At 44.3% G+C, this 23,509-nt stretch overlaps 1 protein-coding gene across 5 annotated transcripts in view; it reads left to right on the forward strand.

Annotated features, from left to right (window-relative positions):
• The window catches only part of LOC139272593 (muscarinic acetylcholine receptor M3-like), a 362,361-nt gene that overhangs the window by 207,561 nt on the left and 131,291 nt on the right, over window positions 1-23,509 (forward strand). For 2 of the 5 annotated variants that reach the window (XM_070888666.1, XM_070888664.1), the window contains one exon: window positions 18,959-19,098. The exons of 2 other annotated variants lie outside the window; for them this stretch is intronic. The gene's annotated coding sequence lies outside the window, so the exon portion shown is untranslated. Of the gene's footprint in view, window positions 1-18,958; window positions 19,099-23,092; window positions 23,134-23,509 lie in introns of those variants that run through there. One more of the 5 variants, XM_070888667.1, reaches the window with a different exon arrangement.

Consider the following 23,509-nt stretch of genomic DNA (forward strand, 5'->3'; position numbering starts at 1 on the left):
TAGACGGGGCCTCTGTTTAACATCTCGTCTGAAAGACGGCACCTCCGACAGTGCAGCATTCCCTCAGCACTGCACTGAAGTGACAGCCTAGATTTATGTGCTCAAGTCTCTGGAGTCGGACTTCAACCCACAACCTTCTGACTCAGAAGCGAGGTTGCTACCCACCGAGTCATGGCTGACATACAAATAAAAATGCTGGTCTTGTTATGATCTCCATAATATGGAAGTGTCTTGGTTTAAGGCAGGCTGGAAAACAATAAACATGAGTTGAAGCAAAAGCATCCTAGACAGACAGACCATCAAGATAATCCTACTCTTAATAATGAAGGTATGTGTTACTAAGAGACAGTGCTAAATTGGATATTTTTGATAACATGGACACTGGAATCGATTTGAGATGGTGTAAACAAGCCCAGGAGTTACATTTGCCAAAAATAATTTTTCATCTACACAAAAGCAAAAATATAAAGATACAGTAAGAGAAGCAGGGTCATTGTTCACAAATCCTTCATTAAGTACAATTCAGACCATTTGCGTTTTGTTTGGCTTGCATGTTTAAAAATGATTTATGACATTTGTGCATGCATGGACAACGTGTAAAGCCATTTTTCAAGTTCTGTATATTTGAGTCCCACAGTCATTCCAATAGTGAATGTACAGCTCCTGTCTTTTGGTTTGAGCTACCATTAATTCGACTTTCATTTTGTAAATTCAATGAAAAGAGTCTTTTTCATACACCTGGAATGTGGGAGGAATCCAATTCTTGGTGCCTAGTGGGGGCAAGGTCTGAATTCCTCATACTCTGTGCTCTACATCTGACATGCAGAAGATCTGTCCGATTTGCTGCCTGTACATTGAGTTCAATCGTCATGCTCGCTGCTGCTCTACTTAGCTAGAATAGTTACAGGAGGGTGAGTGTTCAATTTACAGTGTGAATATGTACTGCTATACTCAAGGGGGGACATTTTGGGGCAGAAATTTTCCCCTCTTTAAGGTCCATTACCGCCTCAAAGAGGCCTTTCCGACCAGGGGCAGGCGGATGGGCCGAGCGGCCCATCCAAAATTGCCCCGTGGGAATGGAGCGGCGGCCGGTCAATGCCCCGACAGCTTTTTCCGGCGGGAAGCTGAAAGTGGCTGGGCGGCGCATCTGCCCTTAAAGGGGAGGGCGTACCTCCTTATCTGCTATTTTATTTTAATTGTCGGCCGACTCTGAAGTCGGCCTGACAATGGTGGCCACGGGTTCAGCCGGGCCACCAACAGGTAGCCCGGCACCCCCTCTTGGGTGCCAGACAGCTGGACCGGCCAAAACCCTACCTGGAGGCCCAGTGGGTGCCACTAAAGTGGCTGCAGCGCTCGCAGCGGCCCTCCCCTTTAACTGATAGGGAGGAACGTCACTACGCGTCAGCGTGACACGGTACATCCTTGTCGCGCTGGCGTGCTCAGCACAGTGCTGATGACACCGCTTGCCTTCCACCCAGCCCCTAACACACTTCTACCCCGCAGCCGCCCAAAACACCACCCCAACAATTTAAAGACGTTTAAGAGGCCAAAATCCCTCTATTCTCCACCCCAAGGATTTGGGCAGAGAATCATCATTTAATTCGATTTATCGGAGCGGAGGGCAATTTCGCCCCCTTTGACTTTAGGTGATGGTGCAAAATTGATAGCAAATTGCAAGTCCGTTTTACATCTCTCCTGATTTTTGTTTCCATTGACTCTGCATCGGTGGTGGACTGGGTGGATGTTGAGTCCAATACCATGAAGGCTGATCAGCTCTTTTCCAGATTTTGTTTTTAAACTAAATTCAAATTCTCAAACTTCGATGGTGAGATTTGAACTCACGTTTTTTCTGGATTGTTAGTCCAGGCCTGCTGGATTACTAGTCCAGTAACATAACTACAACACTATCATACCACTGCCTTGAGGCCATGGCTGGTCCAGTTAAGCTTCTGGTCATTGGTGAACCCCCCCCAAATTGTTGACGTTGGGGGATTCGGCGATTCTGGTACCGTTGCAGGTCAGGAGAAGATGACTGGGCTTTCTTTGGTTTGAGGTGGTCATTTACCTGGCACTTATGTGGCACGAATGTTAACTGCCACTTTTCAGCCCAAGTCTGTATGCTATGCAGGTCTTGCAGACTGGTGTGGGCTGCTTCATTACTGGACTTACCTCATCTTCTTTATGACCTTGGTGGTGACTTGTACTATATGTGTAGAACTTTTATGTAGGTATCTGGGTTTAATAAAAACTGTAATTATAAAGACAAAAAGCAAAATACTGCGGATGCTGTGAATCTGAAAGAAAAACGGAAAATGCTGGGAGCACTCAGCAGGTCAGGCAGCATTGGGTGAAGAAGGCACAAATACAAAGGGTCCTAAGACTTGAATCATTGGCCTAGATTTTACTCCCAGCATTGAATGAACAGCACCAGCCATTCATTACACTTACATTTTCCCACAGACTTCCTATGTGTTTTTGCACAGGAACTTGCGGTGATTCGAGATCCATTTCGGTACAGCGCCCGCTACAGGGGATCTGGGACCTTAGTGAACAGGTCAAGCAACTGTGTATCTCTTTAACCAATCAGATAGAAGAATCGTTAATGAGGCGTGCACAGTCTGAGTTAGGAAGTGTCAGTTAGAATGTTTAATTCAATGCCAAACCAGGTACAGAAAGTGTAATAAAGAGAGGAAAGAAAGATGCGATTAATAGAAATAAATAAAAGAGACAGAAATTATTTAATTTAAAAAAAATCTTCAACAATAATTAAAAGCTGAAGGAATGAGACTCCACACTTGCAAAAGTTAATTTTCAATGCCAGGGAGGTTGTTTGGCAGTAATTAAGACTTATCACAATGTTAAAACTAGAATGGACAGGCCCTAACTTCTGTTAAGTTTAGTGGGTGTATATCACTTAAGTACTCTGTTATCTATTCTTTGTCATCGAACTATAGTACGCGGACATCGCTTGCATCTGTGTGCATTCAGAGGCTGAACTCCAAGCCATCGTCAACAGCGAGGTGTAAGAAAGCATAGGCCTTACACTAAACATCCGTAAGACAAAGGTCCTCCACCAACTTGACCCCACCACACAGCACTGCCACCCCCCCCCCCACCGGTCATCAAAATCCAAGGCGCAGCCTTGGACGTGGACCATTTTCCATACCTCGGGAGCCTACTATCAGCAAGGGCAGACATCGATGATGAGGTCCAACACCGCCTCCAGTGTGCCAGCTCAGCCTTTGATCGCCTGAGGAAGAGAGTGTTTGAAGACCAGGACCTCAAATCTGTGACCAAGCTTATGGTCTATAGGGCAGTGGTGATACCCATCCTCCTATATGGCTCAGAGACGTGGACCACATATAGTAGACACCTCAAAGTGCTGGAGAAGTACCACCAGCACTGCCTTCGCAAGATCCTGCAAATCTCCTGGGAGGATAGATGCACCAACGTCATTGTTCTCACTCAGGCCAACATACCCAGGATCGAAGCACTGACCACACTCAACCAGCTCTGTTGGGTGGGCCACATCATCCGCATGCCCGACACAAGACAATCAAAGCAAGCGCTCTACTCGGAACTCCTACATGGCAAGTGAGCCCCAGGTGGGCAGAGGAAATGTTTCAAGGATCCTCAAAGCCTCCTTGATAAAGTGCAACATCCCCACCGGCACCTGGGAATCCCTGGCCCAAGACTGCCCAAAGTGGAGGAAGAGCATCCGGGAGGGCGCTGAGCAACTCGAGTCTCGTCGCCGAGAGCATGCAGAAACCAAGCGCAGACAGTGGAAGGATCGTGCGGCAAACCAGCCCCACCCACCCTTTCCTTCAACGACTGTCTGTCCCACCTGTGACAGAGACTGTAATTCCTGTATTGGATTGTACAGCCACCTGAGAACTCACTTTTAAAGTGGAAGCAATTCTTCTTGATTTCGAGGGACTGCCTATGATGATGATGACAGTAACTTCACGCCGTTTCATGTATTTCAACGCTGAGTCTCTCGGCGTAACACCGGTATAGCGCAGGTTCTATTGGAGCAGGGCAACTCGGACAGCAACTTCTTGATTTCTGTGTTTAGCTGCGCGTGTGCAGTTGCTGGAAATTGTTGCCCGATTTACAGTTTAATAGCGGTGAGCGCTGTTACCCTCACCCTTATTACTACAGTAAAATCCAGCCCAAAAACTTTCATTTCTTCTTCCACAGATGCTGCCTGCCCTGCATTTTCCATTTTTATAACCATAACGATTTCATGAACAGTTGGAGAATCAGCCCGGCATTGGGCTGTTCCAAATTCCAATTCTAATCAGTTCAGTACAACAATTATTAAATTGATTTATCATTCCAAATATAAAGGCATAGTGATCACACCATTGAGATAAGTGCCCAATAAAGCACTCCAACACACTTGCCAGCTGTGAATATTGTTGCATTATAAACTGCTATAAGGTACTGGGTGGCACAGCGAACTAAATACTGGTGCTTCACCTCGGGGACCTGGGATGAAAGTCTTTGTTTGCTGACTTTAGGGCCCCATGTGTAATAAGATTGGGCTGTTTCAACCCCATTCATTGTGAGCATAAAACTGGCATTAATTAGCCTAAAGATGATTGCTGTGAGGGGAAAAAATGCATCCTGCTACAGTAGGGGCAGATAGAAGACAACTTTACTTTGCATCTGACAGTACTGCACCTAACCTAGGTGTGCACAATGCTGACACACAATACCTGAATTGGAAGTGGTCCATTCCTCAGGACTACTGTCCCTCACCTTGCTGAGCATTAGAAAATAGACTGAAAGAGAAAATCATTACTGTTTTGCACAGAGCGTCTAAATAACTAAAGTTTAAGGAGCATGCATGCAAATGACTTTCTAATGGAAATTACATAATTGTGCCAAATGTTTACAAAGCAATGAAGAAACTTTACCAATGACTCTCAGTGACCTTTTAACTGTACTTTCAAACAAAATATGAAGAATATTTTAATCAAATGCATGGGACAGAGTTCAGCAACATATATATTAACCCAACCCAAAAGTCAGTTTTCCATATTTCAGCCTGTCCTATACTCAAAGGCATTTGCATTAAATTTCGCCATAAAGAATGACAGTTTCACTTCCAGGTATTACTCACCGATTTACATAAAGATCTACAAAGAAACAAATTTATGCTTTGTGGATGACTGTAGTTTGCTTAAAGGCATAGTGTGTGATCTTGGCATTTGCGGAATTTAAAATTCCATACCATGACCTCCAGACTCGACTATCCCAATGCTCCCCTGGCCGGCCTCCCATCCTGTTCCCTCCATAAACTTCAGCTCATCCAAAGCACTACTGCATCTATCCTATCCTGCAACAAGTCCCACTCACCCATCACCCTGACCTTCATTGGCTCCCAGTCCACCAATGCTTCCAATTTAAAATTCACATCCTCACGTTTATATCCTTTCATGGCTTCCCCTACCTATCTCTGTAACCTCCTCCTGGTTTATTAACCCGCTCCCCCTCCCGTCTTCCTCTGACTCCGGTGTCTCGTACACCCCCCCAAACCCCCGCCTCCTTTCGCCGCACCATTAGCAGCCATGCCCTCATTTGTTTAGGCCTATGCTCTGGCATTCCCTCCCTAAGCATAAGAAATAGGAGCAGGAGTAGGCCATTTGGCCCCTCGAGCCTGCTCCACCATTCAATAAGATCATGGCTGGTCTGATCGTGGCCTCAATTCCACTTCCCCGCCCGCTCCCCATAACCCTTGACTCCCTTATCGCTCAAAAATCTGTCTATTTCAGCCTTAAATACATTCAATGACCCAGCCTCCACAGCTCTCTGGGGTAGAGAATTCCAAACATTCGCGATCCTCTGAGAGAAGAAATTCTTCCTCATCTCCATTTTAAATGGACGACCCCTTATTCTGAAACTATGCCTCCTAGTTCTAGATTCCCCCATGAGGGGAAACATCCTCTCTGCATCTACCCTGTGAAGTCCCCTCATAATCTTATACATTTCAATAAGATCACCTCTCATCCTTCTAAACTCCAATGAGTCATCATCATCATCATCATCATAGGCAGTCCCTCGAACCGAGGATGCCTTGCTTCCACGTCAAAAAGTTCACAGGTGTTTCAATGATGGACCTAAAATTCCAGGCCCAGACTAAATCTTGAAGGTGGAAGATACCTGTGCTTGGATTTTTTTTTAACGTGTGGTGACCGTTGCACACCAGCCACCACACGGGCTTGGCAGAGCTAGGTCTTGGTCCAGTAGCAAGGATTAACCAAGACGACTGGAGACCTGCTCCGCTGCACGTATAGGCCCACGAAAACCTCTCTGCCTATCCACCTCCCTTCTCTCCTAAAGACCAGCTCTGTAACCAAGCTTTTTATCACCCCATCTAATATCTCCTTCTTTGGCTTGATATCCATTGTTGTCTGATTATGCTTGGGACACTTTTCTACATTCTAAAGGCATTGTATAAACGTGGGTTGGTTTTCTTGCTGCGGCACGGGAGGCCATCTTTTTGAAGTTTAATGAAGTAAAAGACAAAAATAAGCATAATTGTGCCAAATGTTTGCAAAGTTCACAGCAGCATATGTCTGAAGGGTTCTTGAGTAATATTTAAGCTTCAGTGTTCTGAACATTATGATGTTGTGCTCCCTTTGTCAATGCTGTGGCTACTCATCCTTTTAACACAAAATGGTTCAACTCAGCAGGTTAATAAATTAAGCACATTCTTTGGAAATTCCTTGTTGCAGGTATAAAATTCTTACAGCCTGAAACATAGCCCATTCCAGTCATATTCTGCAACAGATAGATTGTTAAAAGCATCATACCATCATCATAGGCAGTCCCTCGGAATCGAGGAGGACTTGCTTCCACTCCCAAAGTGAGTTCTTTGAGGGCTGAACAGTCCGATACGAGAGCCACAGACCCTGTTACAGGTGGGACAGACATTCGTCGAGGGAAGGAGTTGGTGGGGCTAGTCTGTCGCGCTCTTCTTCCGCTGCCTGCGCCTGGCCTGGTCGAGGACATTGATGTTGGTGCGCCTGTCCTCCCAGGGGATTTGCAGGATCTAGCGGAGACATCGTTGGTGATATATCTCCAGCGACTTGAGGTGCCTTCTATACATCGTCCATGCCTCAGATCCATACAGGAGGGCGGGTATTACTACAGCCCTGTAGACCATGAGTTTGGTGGTAGATTTGAGGGCCTGGTCTTCAAACACTCTTTTCCTCAGTCGACCGAAGGCTGCGCTGAATCTCCGCATCAATGTCTGCCTTTGTTGATGAGAGGCTCCCGAGATATGGGAAATGGTCTACGTTGTCTAGGGCCGCACCGTGGATCTTGATGATTGGAGGGCAGTGCTGTGCGGCGGTGATAGGCTGGTGGAGGACCTTTGTCTTACGGATGTTAAGCATAAGGCCCATGCTTTCATGTGCCTCAGTGAATACATTGACTGGAGTTCAGCCTCTGAATGTGCACAGACGCAGGCGTCGTCCGCATATTGCAGCTCAACGACAGAGGTTGGGGTGATCTTGGATCTGGCCTGGAGGTGGCGTGGGTTAAACAGCTTCCCACTGATGCATCTTCGTGCAGGATAATCTGTGGCAAGTGACTGAGCGATGGTCTTTCATCAGATTTAGCAAATAATGCATTGATCATTTAGCGAAAAGAAGAACAAAGGTCTATACATCAGTGTGAGGCATGTATGGTAATCTGGATTGCCCACAGGAGACTGATTCAGAATTGTTTCAACTCGATGTGGGAAAACCATTAAGAGCAAACACAGACTACTGTAAAATGCATTTGCATTTCACAGCATGGGAATAAAAAGAGAGATCTTTATTCACCTTCAGGGAAGATGCTGCTGGATATTTCTACTCGCTTCCCCTCAATCCCCTTTCCAACCCCATGGCCACAGCTTGACATTATTTACCCAATGATAGGTAGTCACTATTAAATACAATAGTTCCCCATTGCATCTGACAATGTTTCTGATCTCAAATAGCCTCTGATTATGTTCAGATGACCACAATTGCAAGTGCAATGTAACTTAACTATTTTTATTACATTAAAATTTTAAAAAACGTGCTTTTTTAAGGATGTCACATTGAAATTAGGAAGATTAAACCTACTATAATAAATCTTACAATTTTCAATGCAATTTTTCCATATATTTCTTGGGGCTATGAATAAGATTGCAGTGCATGGCAACTCCCATCATTCCCAGGTCGGCAACAGGATGAATATAGCACTTGTTCCACTGTCTACTGTTCTACATTTGCATCTTGGTATCAACACTGCCTTTCAAGGACATAAGATAAGAACATAAGAAATAGGAGCAGGAGTACGCCATTTGGCCCCTCGAGCCTGCTCCACCATTCAAGAAGATCATGGTTGTTCTGATCATGGTCACAACTCCACTTCATGCGCGATTCCCATAACCCTTGACTCCCTTATCTTTCAAAAATCTGTCTATCTCCACCTTAAATATATTCAATGACCCTCTGGGGTAGAGAATTCCACAGATTCACGACCATCTGAGAGAAGAAATTCTTTGTCATCCCCGTTTTGAATGGGCGACCCCTTATTGTGAAACTATGCCTCCTAGTTCTAGATTCCCCCATGAGGGGAAATATCTTCTCTGCATCTACCAAGTCAAGCCCCCTCATAATCTGATACATTCCAATATCACCTCTCATTCCTCTAAACTCCAATGAGTACAGGCCCAACCTGCTCAAGCTTTCTTCATAAGCCAACCTCTTCATCTCAGGAATCAACTAAGTGAACCTTTTCTGAACTATCTCCAAAGCAACTATATACCTCCTTAAATAAGGAGACCAAAACTGTATGCAGTACTCCAGGTGTGGTCTCACCAACAGTTGTAGCAGGACTTCCCTACTTTTAAACACCAAACCCCTTGCGTTAAAGGCCAACATTCCATTTGCCTTTCTAGTTACTTGCAGTACCTGCATGCTAACTTTTTGTGTTTCATGTACAAGGAACCCCAGATCCCTCTGTACTGCAGCATTTTGTAATCTCTCTCCATTTAAATAATAATTTGCTTTATGTTTCCTACCATAGTAGATAACCTCACATTTTCCCGCATTATACTCCATCTGCCAAATTTTTACCACTCACTTAGCCTATCTATATCCCTTTGCATATTCTTTGTGACCTCCTCACAACTTGCTTTCCCACCTATCTTTGTATCATCGACAAATTTGGTTACATTACACTCGGTCCCTTCATTCAAGTCATTAATATAAATTGTAAATAGTTGAGGCTCCAGCACTGACTCTCTGTTTTCTGTTAGTTAGCCAATCCTCTATCCATGCTAATAAATTACCCCCTACTCCGTGAGATCTTATCTTGTCTAGTAATCTTTTATGTGGCAACTTATCGAATGCCTTCTGGAAATCCAAATAAATTACATCTACTGGTTCCCCTTTATCCACCTTGCTCATTACATCCTTAAAGAATTCAAGCAAATTTGTTAAACATGATTTCACTTTCATAAAACCATGCTGACTGCTTGACTGTAATATGATTTTCTTAATGTCCTGCTATTACTTCCTTAATAATGCACTCCAGCATTTTTCCAATAACAAATGTTCGGGTAACTGGTCTATAGTTTCCTGCTTTCTGTCTGCCTCCTTTCTTAAGTAGGGGTGTTACATTTGCAGTTTTCCAGTCTGCTGGGACCTCTCCAGATTCCAGGGAATTTTGGTAGATTACAACCAATGCATTCATTATCTCTGTAGCCACTTTTGTTAAGACCCTAGGATGCAGGCCATCAGATCCAGGGGACTTGTCCACTTTTAGTCCCATTATTTTGCCTGATACTTTTTCTCAAGTGATAGTGATTGTTTTAAGTTCCCCCTTTTCTATAGCCCATTGATTATCTATTATTGGGGTGCTTTTAGTGTCTTCTCCATGAAGACTGACATTAAATATTTGTTCACAGTCTCTGCCATTTTGCTTTTCCCATTATTAGTTCCCCAGTCTCATTCTCTAAGGGACCAATGTTTACTTTAGCTATGCTCTTCCTTTTTATATACCTGTAGAAGCTCTTATTGTCTTTTTATATTTTTTGCTAGTTTACTCTCATAAACTATCTTCCCTCTCTTTATTATTTTTTTAGTCATCCTTTTCTGGTTTCTAAAAATGTCCTAATCATCCGGCCTACCACTAATCTTCACAACATTGTATGCCTTTGTTTTCAATTTGGTACCATCCTTTACTTCCTTAGTTAGCCATGGATGGTTCATCCTTTTCTTAGCGTCTTTCTTTCTCACTGGAATATATCTTTGCTGAGAGTTATGAAATATCTCCTTAAATGTCTGCCACAGCTTATCAACTGCCATACACTTTAATCTATTTTCCCAGTCCACTTTAGCCAGCTCTGCCTTCATACTTTTGTAATTGCTATTATTTAAGTTCAGAACACAAGTTTGAGACCTAGCTTTCCCACCCTCAAACTGAATTTGAAATTCTACCATGCTATGATCACTCTTCCCAAGAGGATCTTTTACTATGAGATCATTAATTAATCCAGTCTTATTACACAGTACCAGATCTAAAATAATCTTCTCTCTGGTTGGTTCCACAACATATTGTTCAAAGAAACCAGCCCGAATACACTCTATGAACTCTTCCTCAAGGCTACCTTTGCCAATTTGATTTGTCCAATCAATATGAAGATTATAATCGCCCATGATTATTGCCATACATTTCTTACAAGCCTCCATTATTTCTTGATTTATACTCTGTCCTACAGTGTAGCGACTGATAGGGGGCCTATAGACTACGCTCACCAGTGACTTATTTTCCTTATTCTTTTATATCTCCATCTAAACTGATTTTACATCTTGATCTTCCAAGCCATGATCATTTCTCACTAATACACTGATCACATCCTTTATTAACAGAGCTACCCCACCTCCTTTTCCTTTCTGGCTACCCTTCCAAAATGTCAAATACCCCTGAAAATTCAGTTCCCAGCCTTGGTCACCCTGCAACCATGTCTCTGTAATGGCTATCAAATCATACCCATTCATTTGTATTTGTGCCGTCAACTCATCTGTCTTGTTACGAATGCTGCGTGCATTCAGATAAAGAGCTTTTAATTTTGTCTTTTTACCATTTTTCCCTATTCTGACCCCACTTTCTGATCCATTATTATGTTTATACGCTCTGTCCCTTCCTGTCACACTCTGGTTATCATTACCCCTATCGTTACCCTTCACTATTGCCTTCTCCTTTCCCTTTGACTTTTTAAATTTCTGCTCACCTGAACCCTCTAACCCCCCACTATTTAGTTTAAATCCCTATCTGCAGCCTTAGTTATTCGATTCGCCAGGACACTTGACCTAGTATGTTTCAAGTGAAGCCCATCCCAACGGAACAGCTCCCTCTTACCCCAGTACTGGTGCATTGGTGTACAGACGCACCAACATTAGCGTGTACAGATGCGCCAACATTAGTGTCCTCGACCAGGCCAACATCCCCAGTATTGAAGCACTGACCACACTTGATCAGCTCCGCTGGGCAGGCCATATTGTCCGCATGCCAGACACAAAACTCCCAAAGCAAGCGCTCTACTCGGAACTCCTTCATGGTAAACGAGCCAAGGGTGGACAGAGGAAACGTTACAAGGACACCCTCAAAGCCTCCCTGATAAAGTGCGGCATCCCCACCAACACCTGGGAGTCCTTGGCCAAAGACTGCCCTGAGTGGAGGAAGTGCATCTGGGAAGGGGCTGAGCACCTCGAGTCTCATCACCGAGTACATGCAGAAAACAAGCGCAGGCAGCAGAAAGAGCACGAGTCAAACTTGTCCCACCCTCCCTTACCCTCAATGACTGTCTGTCCCACTTGTGGCAAAGACTGTGGCTCTCATATTGGACTGTTCAGCCACCTAAGGACTCATTCTAAGAGTAGAAGCAAGTCTTCTTCGATTCCGAGGGACTGCCTTTGATGATGACTGGTGCCAGTGCCCCATGAACTGAAATGCATTTCTCCCACACCAGTCTTTGAGCCACGTGTTTATCCCTCTGATTTTATTTACCCTATGCAAATTTGCTCGTGGCTCAGGTAGTAATCCAGAGATTATTACCTTTGTGGCTCTGCTTTTTAATTTAGCCCCTAGCTGCTCATACTCCCTCAGCAGAACCTCTTTGTTCTACCTATGTCATTGGTACCTACATGGACCACGACAACTGGATCTTTCCCCTCCCATCCAAGTTCCTCTCCAGCACAGAGGAGATGGCAACACATCCTTCAGGACTCTAGCTCTCGGCTGCAGAGAACAGTATTTATCCCTCTAACTATACTGTCCCCTACCACTACGATATTTATTTTTACTCCCCTAACTTGAATGGCCCCCTGTACCACGGTGCTGTGGTCAGTTTGCTCATCCTCCCTGCAGTCCCTGCCCTCGTCCACACAGACTGCAAGAACCTCATACCTGTTGGCAAACATAAGAACATAAGAAATAGGAGCAGGAGTAGGCAATTTGGCCCATCGAGCCTACTCCGCCATTTAATATCATGGCTGATCTGATCATGGATTCAGCTCCACTTCCCTGTCTGCTCCCCATAACCCTTTAATCCTTTATCGCTCAAAGATCTGTCTATATCCGCCTTAAATATATTCCATGACCCAGCCTCCACAGCTCTTTGGGGCAGAGAATTTCACAGATTTATAGCCCTCTGAGAGAAGGAATTCCTCCTCATCTCAGTTTTAAATGGGCGGCCCCTTATTCTAAGACTATGCCTCCTAGTTTTAGTTTCCCCTATGAGTGGAAATATCCTCTCTGCATCCACCTTGCCGAGCCCCCTCATTATCTTATATGTTTCGATAAGATCACCTCACAGTCTTCTGAACTCCAATGAGTACAGGCCCAACCTACTCAACCTATCTTCATAAGTCAACCCCCTCATCTCCGGAATCAACCTAGTGAACCTTCTCTGAACAGCCTCCAATGCAAGTATATCTTTCTTTAAAGACAGAGACCAAAACTGTTCATAGTACTCAAGGTGTGGCCTCACCAATACCCTGTACAGTTGTAGCAGGCCTTCTCTGCTTTTATACTCTATACCCCTTACAATAAAGGCCAACATTCCATTTGCCTTCCTGATTACTTGCAATACCTGCATACTAATTTTCTTTGTTTAAGTTAGTTACAAGGACCCCCAGGTATCTCTGTACTGCAGCACTTTGCAATTTTTCTCCATTTAGATTAAAATTTGCTTTTCTATTTTTCTGCCAACGTGGATAACCTCACATTTTTCCACATTATATTCCATCTGCCAAATTTTTGCCCACTCACATGGCCTGTCTATATCTCTGCAGATTTTTTGTGTTCTCCTCACAATTTGCTTTCCCACCTATCTTTGTATCATCAGCAAACTTTGCTACATTACACTCAGTCCCTTCATCCAAGTCATTAATATAGATTGTAAATAGTTGAGGCCCCAGTACCAATCCCTGCAGCACCCCACGAGTTACTGTTTGCCAACATATCATGACTCTCTGTTTTCTGTTAGTTAGACAATCCTCTATCCATGCTAATATATTACCCCCAACCCCGTGAACATTTATCTTGTGCAGTAACCTTTTATTTTACACCTTATCGAATGATCATTGAATATATTTAAGGGTGGAGATCGACAGATTTTTGAGCGATAAGGGAATAAAGGGCTATGGGGCATGGGCAAGGAAGTAGAGCTGAGTCCATGATCAGATCAGCCATGATCTTATTAAATGGCAGAGCAGGCTCGAGGGGCCAAATGGTCTACTCCTGCTCCTAGTTCTTATGTTCTTATGTTTTTATGCCTTTTGGAAATCCAAATACACCACATCCACTGATTCCTCCTTAACCACCCTGCTCGTTACATCTCAAAGAACTCCAGCAAATTTAACAAATTATGATTTTACTTTCATAAAACTATGCTGACTCTGCTTGATTGAATTATGCTTTTCCAAATGTCCTGCAACTGCTTTCTTAATAATGGACTCCAGCATTTTCCCAACTACAGATATTAGGCTAACTGGTCTATAGTTTCCTGCTTTCTGTCTGCCTCCTTTTTTAAATAGGGACATTACATTTGCGGTTTTCCAATCCGCTGGGACCTCCCCAGAATCCAGGGAATTTTGGTAGATTACAACCAATGCATCCACTATCTCTGCAGCCACTTCTTTTAAGACCTTACAATGTAAGCCATCAGGTCCAGGGGACTTGTCCACCTTTAGTCCCATTATTTTACCGAGTACTACTTTTTTAGTGATAGTGTATTAAGTTCCTCTCTCCCTATAGCCCCTTGATTATTGGAGGAGCATCAGGTGCTGAGGCTCCTCCAGTGCTACCTTCTGGATCCCCATACCTGCCTCAGTCGTAGTCACACCCTCCTGTCCCTGACCACGAACCAAATTTGAATTATTGAATCTAAGTGACTACCTCATGGAACACAGCGTCCAGGTAACTCTCCCCCTCCCTGATGTATCAGTGTCTGAAGCTCGTACTCCAGCTCATCAACTCTGAGCCAAAGTTCCTCAAGCAGCCAACATTTACTGCAGATGTGGTTGCCGTGGACACACCAGCTCTCACATGCTGCAGCTGCAACACATTGCCCGCCATGCCATCTCTATTGTATTTTATTTAACTAATTACGTTTTCAAGTTTTGAAATTTCATTATCTATGTTTAGTTTTTAATCTGTAATCATGGCTCTTAATTTAAACCAATGCCCTACTACAGTGGCTGCACTTCAAAAGTAATTCATTGTCGTGAATAAGCTTTGGATCGACCTGAGGACTTTATCAGCTTGTTTAAAAATGCAAGTACTTTCTTTGAAATAGAGTCCCTTAATTTCACATCATGTCTAAAGAGTTCTGTTTTGACTGTGGAATGATTCTTTTAGGTGTGAACAAACTCAGATTGTATTTATGTAGCACGTTTAATGTTCTTCTGAACGTGGAGCGTGTCTGAAACTGATGACTTATGCAGTCCTTACCAAGTTCACGTCGCTCCGGCATAAAGTCCACCCCAGGTTCAAACCTGTGTAAAAAGAGCCATCAAAACATGGAATTGCAATGTTTGTAGGTCAGTTTTCAAGAATCAATTTTCGCTCAAAGGAGCAACAGCGCGGGTTGTCATCGAGTGTTCCAAACAGACCACAGTCCTGCAGCCTTGAGGCAAAGGGATCTGATTTATTCAGCTAGGAGGAGCTGCATACGTGGGCCATCCATAAAATCAAAAGATCATTGTAACTGGAGATTTTCACTGTGTTATTCATTAGTCTATGGGTGGTGCTTGATTTAATTCTTAACGATGAACTATTTTAAATTAAATGGTCTCGATTAAGTAGTATCTATTGGCATATGTGTGCATGTGAGAGCCTTTTTAATATTTTATAGGAGCCCTGTGTGAAAGGAAACATGCACTAAAATATTAAACTTGCAACAAAAAGGCAACAATAATATTGATGCGAGCATAACGTTCTCCTGTGAGATTATTTGCTTGAGAGCATGTTGTGATGCTTCCTGTAGAAAGACCATCAGTAATGCCAAAAAAACGCATTTAAAGCCCCCCCTAATGGCTCAGCAGGATTACAGAGTGAGCCACTCAAACTAAATCGGTCCCAGGTTTGATCTCCGGTCTGTGTTGAAAAGATCTTCATCAGCCAGGCCAATGATGGCTACAATTGTTCTCTGGACTTCTGGGTTAACAAGTGAAAAATTGGGCAGGCTTCATGGTCATGATCGCTGTCCAGTGACCCTGCTGGAAATGAGTGTTAAGTAATAATGGAGCTCAGAAGTTGTATCTCAGCAAAATAGGTTCAGGAAATGAGGGGAAAAAATTGATGGGGGAAAAAAGTAAATGAAAAACATTCTTTGTGTTTGTGTGCTCCATGTGTTATATGGACAATCACCCAGCAGAATATTTATAATCCTGCGTCTCTTGTTAGATATCTGCTCAAGGATTATGTTACCACCCTGTGACATCTATTTTCAATTGAGTAAATGAATATACTACAGTAGTCAGATAAGTAAGAGAGTTAACACTGATGATAAATTAGTATACTACATAGAAACATAGAAACATAGAAAATAGGTACAGGAGTAGGCCATTCGGCCCTTCGAGCCTGCACCGCCATTCAATAAGATCATGGCTGATCATTCTCTCAGTACCCCTTTCCTGCTGTCTCTCCATACTCCTTGATTCCCTTAGCCGTAAGGGCCATATCTAACTCCCTATTGAATATATCCAATGAACTGGCATCAACAACACTCTGCGGCAGGGAATTTCACAGGTTAACAACTCTCTGACTGAAGAAGTTTCTCCTCATCTCGGTCCTAAACGGCCTACCTCTTATCCTAAGACTATGTCCCCTAGTTCTGGACTTCCCCAACATCGGGAACATTCTTCCCGCATCTAACCTGTCCAGTGCCGTCAGAATCTTATACGTTTCTATGAGATCCCTTCTCATCCTTCTAAATGCCAGTGAATTAAGGCCCAGTTGATCCAGTCTCTCCTCATATGTCAGTCCTACCATCCCTGAAATCAGTCTGGTGAACCTTCGCTGCACTCCCTCAATAGCAAGAACGTCCTTCCTCAGATTAGGAGACTAAAACTGTACACAATATTCCAGGTGAGGCCTCACTAAGGCCATGTACAACTGCAGTAAGACCTCCCTGCTCCTATACTCAAATCGCCTAGCTATGAAGGCCAACATACCATTTGCCTTCTTCACCACCTGCTGTACCTGCATGCCAACTTTCAATGACTGATGAACCATGCCACCCAGGTCTCGTTGCGCCTCCCCTTTTCCTAATCTGCCGCCATTCAGATAATATTCTGCCTTTGTGTTTTTGCCCCCAAAATGGATAACCTCACATTTATCCACATTATACTGCATCTGCCATGCATTTGCCCACTCCCTTAACCTGTCCAAGTCACCCTGCAGCCTCTTAGCATCCTCCTCACAGCTCACACCGCAACACAGTTTAGTGTCATCTGCAAACTTGAAGATATTACACTCAATTCCTTCATCCAAATCATTGATGTATATTGTAAAGAGCTGGGGTCCCAGCACTCAGCCCTGTGGCACTCCACTAGTCACTGCCTGTCATTCTGAAAAGACCCGTTTATCCCGACTCTCTGCTTCCTATCTGCCAACCAGTTCCCTATCCACGTCAGTATATTACCCCCAATACCATGTGCTTTGATTTTGCACAACAATCTCTTGTGCGGGACCTTGTCAAAAGCCTTTTGAAAGTCCAAATACACCACATCCACTGGTTCTCCCTTGTCCACTTTGCTAGTTACATCCTCAAAAAATTCCAGAAGATTCGTCAAGCATGATTTCCCTTTCATAAATCCATGCTGACTTGGACCGATCCTGTCACTACTTTCTAAACTCTCGTGAATAAAGGCCCAGTTGATCCAGTCTCTCCTCATATGACAGGTCCAGCTATCCCTGGAATCAGTCTGGTGAACCTTCGCTGCACTCTCTCAATAGCAAGAGTGTCCTTCCACAGATTAGGAGAACAAAACTGTACACAATATTCCAGGTGAGGCCTCACTAAGGCCCTGAACAACTGCAGTAAGACCTCCCTGCTCCTATACTCAAATCCCCTCGCTATGAAGGCCAACATACCATTTGCCTTCTTCATCGCCTGCTGTACCTGCATGCCAACTTTCAATGATTGATGAACCATGACACCCAGGTCTCATTGCACCTCCCCTTTTCCTAATCTGCCGCAATTCAGATAATATTCTGCCTTCATGTTTTTGCCCCCAAAATGGATAACCTCACATTTATCCATATTATACTGCCTCTCCCAAACAGAGTCCATAGGAAACCTATATCCCATTAAAAAAAAAAGTGCTGTCCATTTAGCACTTATTTTCGATCAAGGAAGTAAGACTTGCAAGGTGCTCTTCTTTGCCACTCGCAGAGGAAGCAGGTTGTTGCCTGAAGCCAATCTCATGTTAGTGCATCTCACAAGGGTAGCCTAAACCAGCTTGAATTGTCTTCAGTGGAAATTGCAAGTAGAACAGATTCAACCAAACAGAAGTCTGGTTCTTGATAAATTAGAAGTCATTTTTCTAATCATAAATCTGGGCATGCATGGCACATGATTGTCTGACCGACATGTGCTGTCTGCAGGCGAGATTCCCATTGGCAGCCTAAAGTTAGGAAATTTCACCTATTGAGTTCTGTAACCTTGTTTGCACCATGGGGAGGAACTTTCAACTTCAGTGAGAGGCAAAACTGGGCCGCCCAGTACACACTCAATCAGATTTTCCTTTCCACCAATCCGCTACTACCCATTCTGCACCCCCACCAAAGTTTGAATTTTCACCCATGATGTTTTGCCAGTCCAGGCTCAGTGATAGCACTCTCGCCTCTGAGTCAGAATGTTGTGGGTTCAAGTCTTACTTGAAGACAAAATCAGGGTTGCCACTCCAATGACATACTAAGGGAGTGCTGCACTGTGGGAGGCCCTGTCTGCCCTCTCAGGTGGACGCAACAGATCCCAATGCACTACTTGAAGAAGAGCAGGGAAGTTTTCCCGGTGTCCTGGTCAATTTTTATCCCTCAACCAACATCACTAAAACAGATTATCTGGTCATGATCTCATTGCTATTTCTGGGACCTTGCTGTGGACAAAGTGGCTGCCACGTTTCCGACATTACAACAGTGACTATGTTTCAAGTTACTTCATTGGCTGTAAATCAATTTGGGAAATTCTGAGGTCATGAAAAGTACTATATAAATGCAAATCTTTCTCTTTTTATTGTTGAAGGCAGCAAAGCTTCATATAAAAGTAAGGGAGAGGAAGTAATTCCAGCACATGGGAGATGTTCCTGGTGGCAACATAAACATAAAATTGCTAGTAAAAAAGAACTATATTTACATTCTTAACGTTCATCAGTTCATGAATTTTCCTATATTACAACAGTGACTACCCTTCAAAAGTACTTAATTGGCTATAAAGTGCTCTGGGACATCCGGAGGTCATGAAAGACGCTATATAATTGCAAGTTCGTTCTTTCTTACGATTTTCGTCTGGCAGTTCGGTACCCTGATTAGGTGTGAATGGTGAGTAAGACTTAATATTTCTCTAACTGTAACCCTGTCTCACCATTACTGAGCAATCTCAGACTCTGTTGTTTGTGTGGGATGGGTGGGAAGGAGAGATTCAGGGACTTAAAACTCGGCTCAACATTGACTGTTGAGCGTTCCAAGTAATTAATGCAAGCGCTGAGGACAGTGACAGCCACAGCTGTTGGCAAAGTGATGTTAATAGACTGGAGGCTCCCAGCGGTGGCTAATGTAAATAGGAGCCTACCACAGTCAAATGTCTTTTTGCCAAACACCTCACACGAATAATATTACATCTGCCACTCACTTAGATGAATTTGTTGTGGGCAGCGATCATTTATAACACCTGTAACATTTGCTAACATAATTCATTTTCACTGCTTGGCTGTAGGAATTGTAACATCACTTTTTCCTGTATTGGTTTCAAATGTATGTTATTTCAGAATAGAACAGCACCTTATGGCACAAATTTGTCTGTGTGATAATAGTCTCATTGTACCAGTACAACATGAGGGACAGCTGACGGTGGACCCAGCTTCATTTACCAACAATTCTTTTGCTTATTGCTACATAGATTCACCACTTGGCTCATATTTTTGCTGATAACGCGCAGCTCTCATAAGTCATAGTCATTTAATCCTCTTGGGAATCTCTTAACGTTACAAATAAGGGATATAAGCTTGGAAATTACACGTGAACACTTGACATGTTTCCCACGCTTGACATGCTGCCCCAGAGAGCTGTGGAAGTTGGGTCATTGAATATATTTAAGATGGAAATAGATAAGGGGATAAGGGGTTATGGGGAGTGGGCAGGGAATTGGAGCTGAGTCCATGATCGGATCAGCCATGATCTTATTGAATGGCGGCGCAGGCTCGAGGGGCCGTATAGCCTACTTCTGCTCCTATTTCTTATGTTCTTATGTTCTTATGACATCTGATGACGTGTCCTTAATGGGACCATGGCCAACATTTTTTTGACAGTTATTCTGTCAGTGTTCTATAGAATTGAGGTGCTGCAAACACTGACAAGCAAAAAGGTGTATGGCTGCACCCAGGTTCTCCCATAACTCCCTCCAGATGCTTATGGAGGTAGTTACAGCACACAGAGAGGTTTTCTTCCCTTCCAATGGGCGGTAAGAGACCTCTACAGGACACCAACGCAGCCTGGTTGCACAGGGCTGTTGTCAAGAATACCTAACTGCAGTGACACAAACCTTTTGGTGGTAACAGGCCTTAAGGAGAGGGGCAATTTTGGCCCCCTGGTGTTCTTGGACAGATTTGTGTGCACCTTTGGAAATGGCTTAGTGAGTTTTAGTGTATGTTCAGACATAAGGGTACCCCCCACAATGGTGATGAGTGTGGAAGGAATGGCTTGGGCATTGCAGGGATGCTTTATGGTGCTGGCCAACCTGGCACATCATGTGGCAGCCAGGGTGTACAGTGTCAAGTGAAGTAAATGTGGCCATGGTGACGCCATCCCTGGCCTCCCGGGCAGCAATTTGGTCAGGTGCTGATGCCCCGTGTCTCGTGCAGCCTCAGGTGATTGCGGAGAAAGTTGGTGTTGTTGATGATGCTGGTGTGTTTCGTTAGTGTTGGGGCTGATCATGATGGGATTCTGAGGACCAAGGTGAGATTTTGTCAAGTGCACCGATGCAGCTGAAATAGGTGGCAGATGAGATGGAGATGACAGAAGCGATCTGTCAATGGTGAGAGAGGTTGCTCCAAGGAGGCGACAGTGAATGGAGAGTTAACTGCAAACACTTCCAAAACTGCATACAGCTCAAAAGTTTCTTCCAAATCCTGAAGGCTTCAGCTTCTGACATTAGAAAGTGAACAGCTGTGAACTGGGAGCTTTTATACCACTTCTGCAGCTGTCAACTAGCCACGGCAATGGAGAGTCACTGAGGCCCCAACACACTTACCTGCCCTGAAACTCAAGGGACAGCAAACTCGTTGAGAACTTGGTAAAATGATAAGTGCCTGAGTAAAATCCTTTTAAATACCTTTACATTACCTCTTAAGCATCTTAATTGACTCCCCCGCGGCTTGGTGGCAAGGTCTGCGGTCCACAGGCAGATCTGACAGTTGAGAAACTGACACGGAAGCAGGTTCAGAGCAGACTTCCGTCCAGCTGTCAATCAGAGCCATTTTGACAGTGGGACCGCCTCTAAACCCTTACTCGCAGGGCTGGGAAAAATCTTACCGTGCTGTCTGCAGTTAAGTACAAAGTTCAGCAGACAGTGGCCTGCCCAGCTTTTGTCACTACCTTATCACGTCAAGATTGTTTGGCAACTACCTCGAACTTGTGAAATGATATATGCAAGGTTGCCATGGTGAGAAGAAACCAAGGTCAGCCCCGATTTTAACTCTGGCCGAGTGGTGAGCGTTGATCCGGTAGGCCGAGCATCAGTCCGGCCCTAGCCAACCAACGTGAGGCCTGGGCCATTTAAACACTCATGTAGATAAGGCAAAACCCATAATACTACTTCAAGGTAAGTCAGGCAAATAGGACCAAAGGCTCGGGCTAGACTTTCCACTTCACATCGCCCATATAAGGCCCATATATCGCCCAAAATGGACCTCTGTCGCCCATTTTGAGCAAAAAGTGGAAACTAGGCCAGAAAGATCGGTGGAAAAATAAGCCCCCAAGTTTCGGCTCACTTCACCGACCTGATCGCCGAACTGATCGCCCATACATCGCCCATCCCAACTTTTGGCACATCGCCGGCACTTTGCCGGGCTGATCGCTCGCCAAGAACAAGGCTCGGTAATTGTTGCTTTTCCCGGGCTTTACTGAAGGAAATGGGTATTACGGAAGCCATTTTGAAGGGTGGAGGCAGCTAAAAAATTGTGCTTAGATAATTGTGAATTATTTAAGGGTCCTTTATAGATAGATCAACTCAGAATATTAATTTTATTTAATTTTACTGATAGTAGCTTCGTAGATTAGGTATTTTTTTATGAAAAGTGCATTTATAGTAAGTGAAAACAATTATTGATATAGTTGGGATCTATTACACTGACTGGTATACAGTGTTAGACTGGGGTCGGTGTAGAGAGAGTAGTTTAATAAAGTGAAAGTAATTATTGATAGTGATGGGACGTATGCTTTCTGTGCCATTACTAGTAACTGCTCATAAGCTGGTTTCTGAAAAGATCAATCGAAGAGGTGGCAGAGTAAGGCATAGACAGAGACAGAGGAGACAGAGGAGGCGAGTGGACAGCCAACGAAGGTACAGAGAAACGCAATCTTACCTCAACTTGTTGAAAACGCATGTCTTAGGAGGCTGCGCTTCGGGAAGGAGGTAATCGATAAGATTTGCCAGCTCATCAAGGGTGATCTGTAGCTTTCCAACACCATCAGAACCGCACTGTCCGTTGCGGTGAAGGTTTATGCAGCCCTAGCCTTCTATGCATCAGGATCTTTTCAGGCTTCAGCTGGCGACATCCGTCGTATCTCTCAGCACGCCACACACTGCTGCATTCGGCAGGTGACTGAAGCCCTTTACACTCGCAGGATGGACTTTATAAGCTTCCCTATGACCAGGGAGGCACAGACTGGGAGGGCTTTGGGTTTCTCCAGAATAGCAAACTTCCCCAAGGTGCACGGAGCAATAGACTACATGCACATTGCCTTTAAAGCCCCTTTAAAGAACACGGAGGTGTTTCGTAAAAGGGATTCCACTCCCTGAATGTGCAGCTTGTTGTCGACCACAAATAAAAAATCATGACAGTTTACGCTACATTTCCTGGCAGCATCCATGATGTGCACATCCTATGTGAGAGTGCTATCCCTGACCTGTTTGTCAATCAGCCAGAAGGTCATGGTTGAATGCTGGGAGATAAGGGATATGGCCTTGCCAGTTGGCTGATGACTCCACTGTGTAATCCCGTCACTGAAGCAGAGAAACGTTACAATGAAAGCCACATAGCAACACGCAACATCGTCAAAAAGATAATTGGAGTCTTAAAGCAGCGCTTCAGATGCCTGGACCATTCTGGTGGCAGCCTACAGTACCACCCTGACCAGGTTGCTGAGTTTATTGTGGTGTGTTGCATGCTGCATAACCTAGCTATAAGGAGAGGGCAACTAATGCCAGATGGGGCTGCAGGTCCACCTCCAGAAGGAGGGGCGACGGAAGAACCAGCCGGCGAGGAGCAAGAGGAGGGAGAGGCAGAAGAGGAGGCTGGTGAGGACCTCGGGGAGGTCAATCAGCCTTGTGATGTAGCCATGTTCCCATCACCATACCACCGGCGCCCCCCCCCCGGAAGACCAGTACCCAATGGCAGTTACGCTGATGCTAAGCTGTTGCGTCAACAGCTCATTTATGAATGCTTTGCATGAACTTACATTGTGGATGGTCACATTTACAATTTACTGGTACGGTTAAGCAAAAGTTGCATTT

This window comes from Pristiophorus japonicus, chromosome 9, assembly GCF_044704955.1.
Source record: "Pristiophorus japonicus isolate sPriJap1 chromosome 9, sPriJap1.hap1, whole genome shotgun sequence".
Classification (NCBI taxonomy): domain Eukaryota; kingdom Metazoa; phylum Chordata; class Chondrichthyes; family Pristiophoridae; genus Pristiophorus; species Pristiophorus japonicus.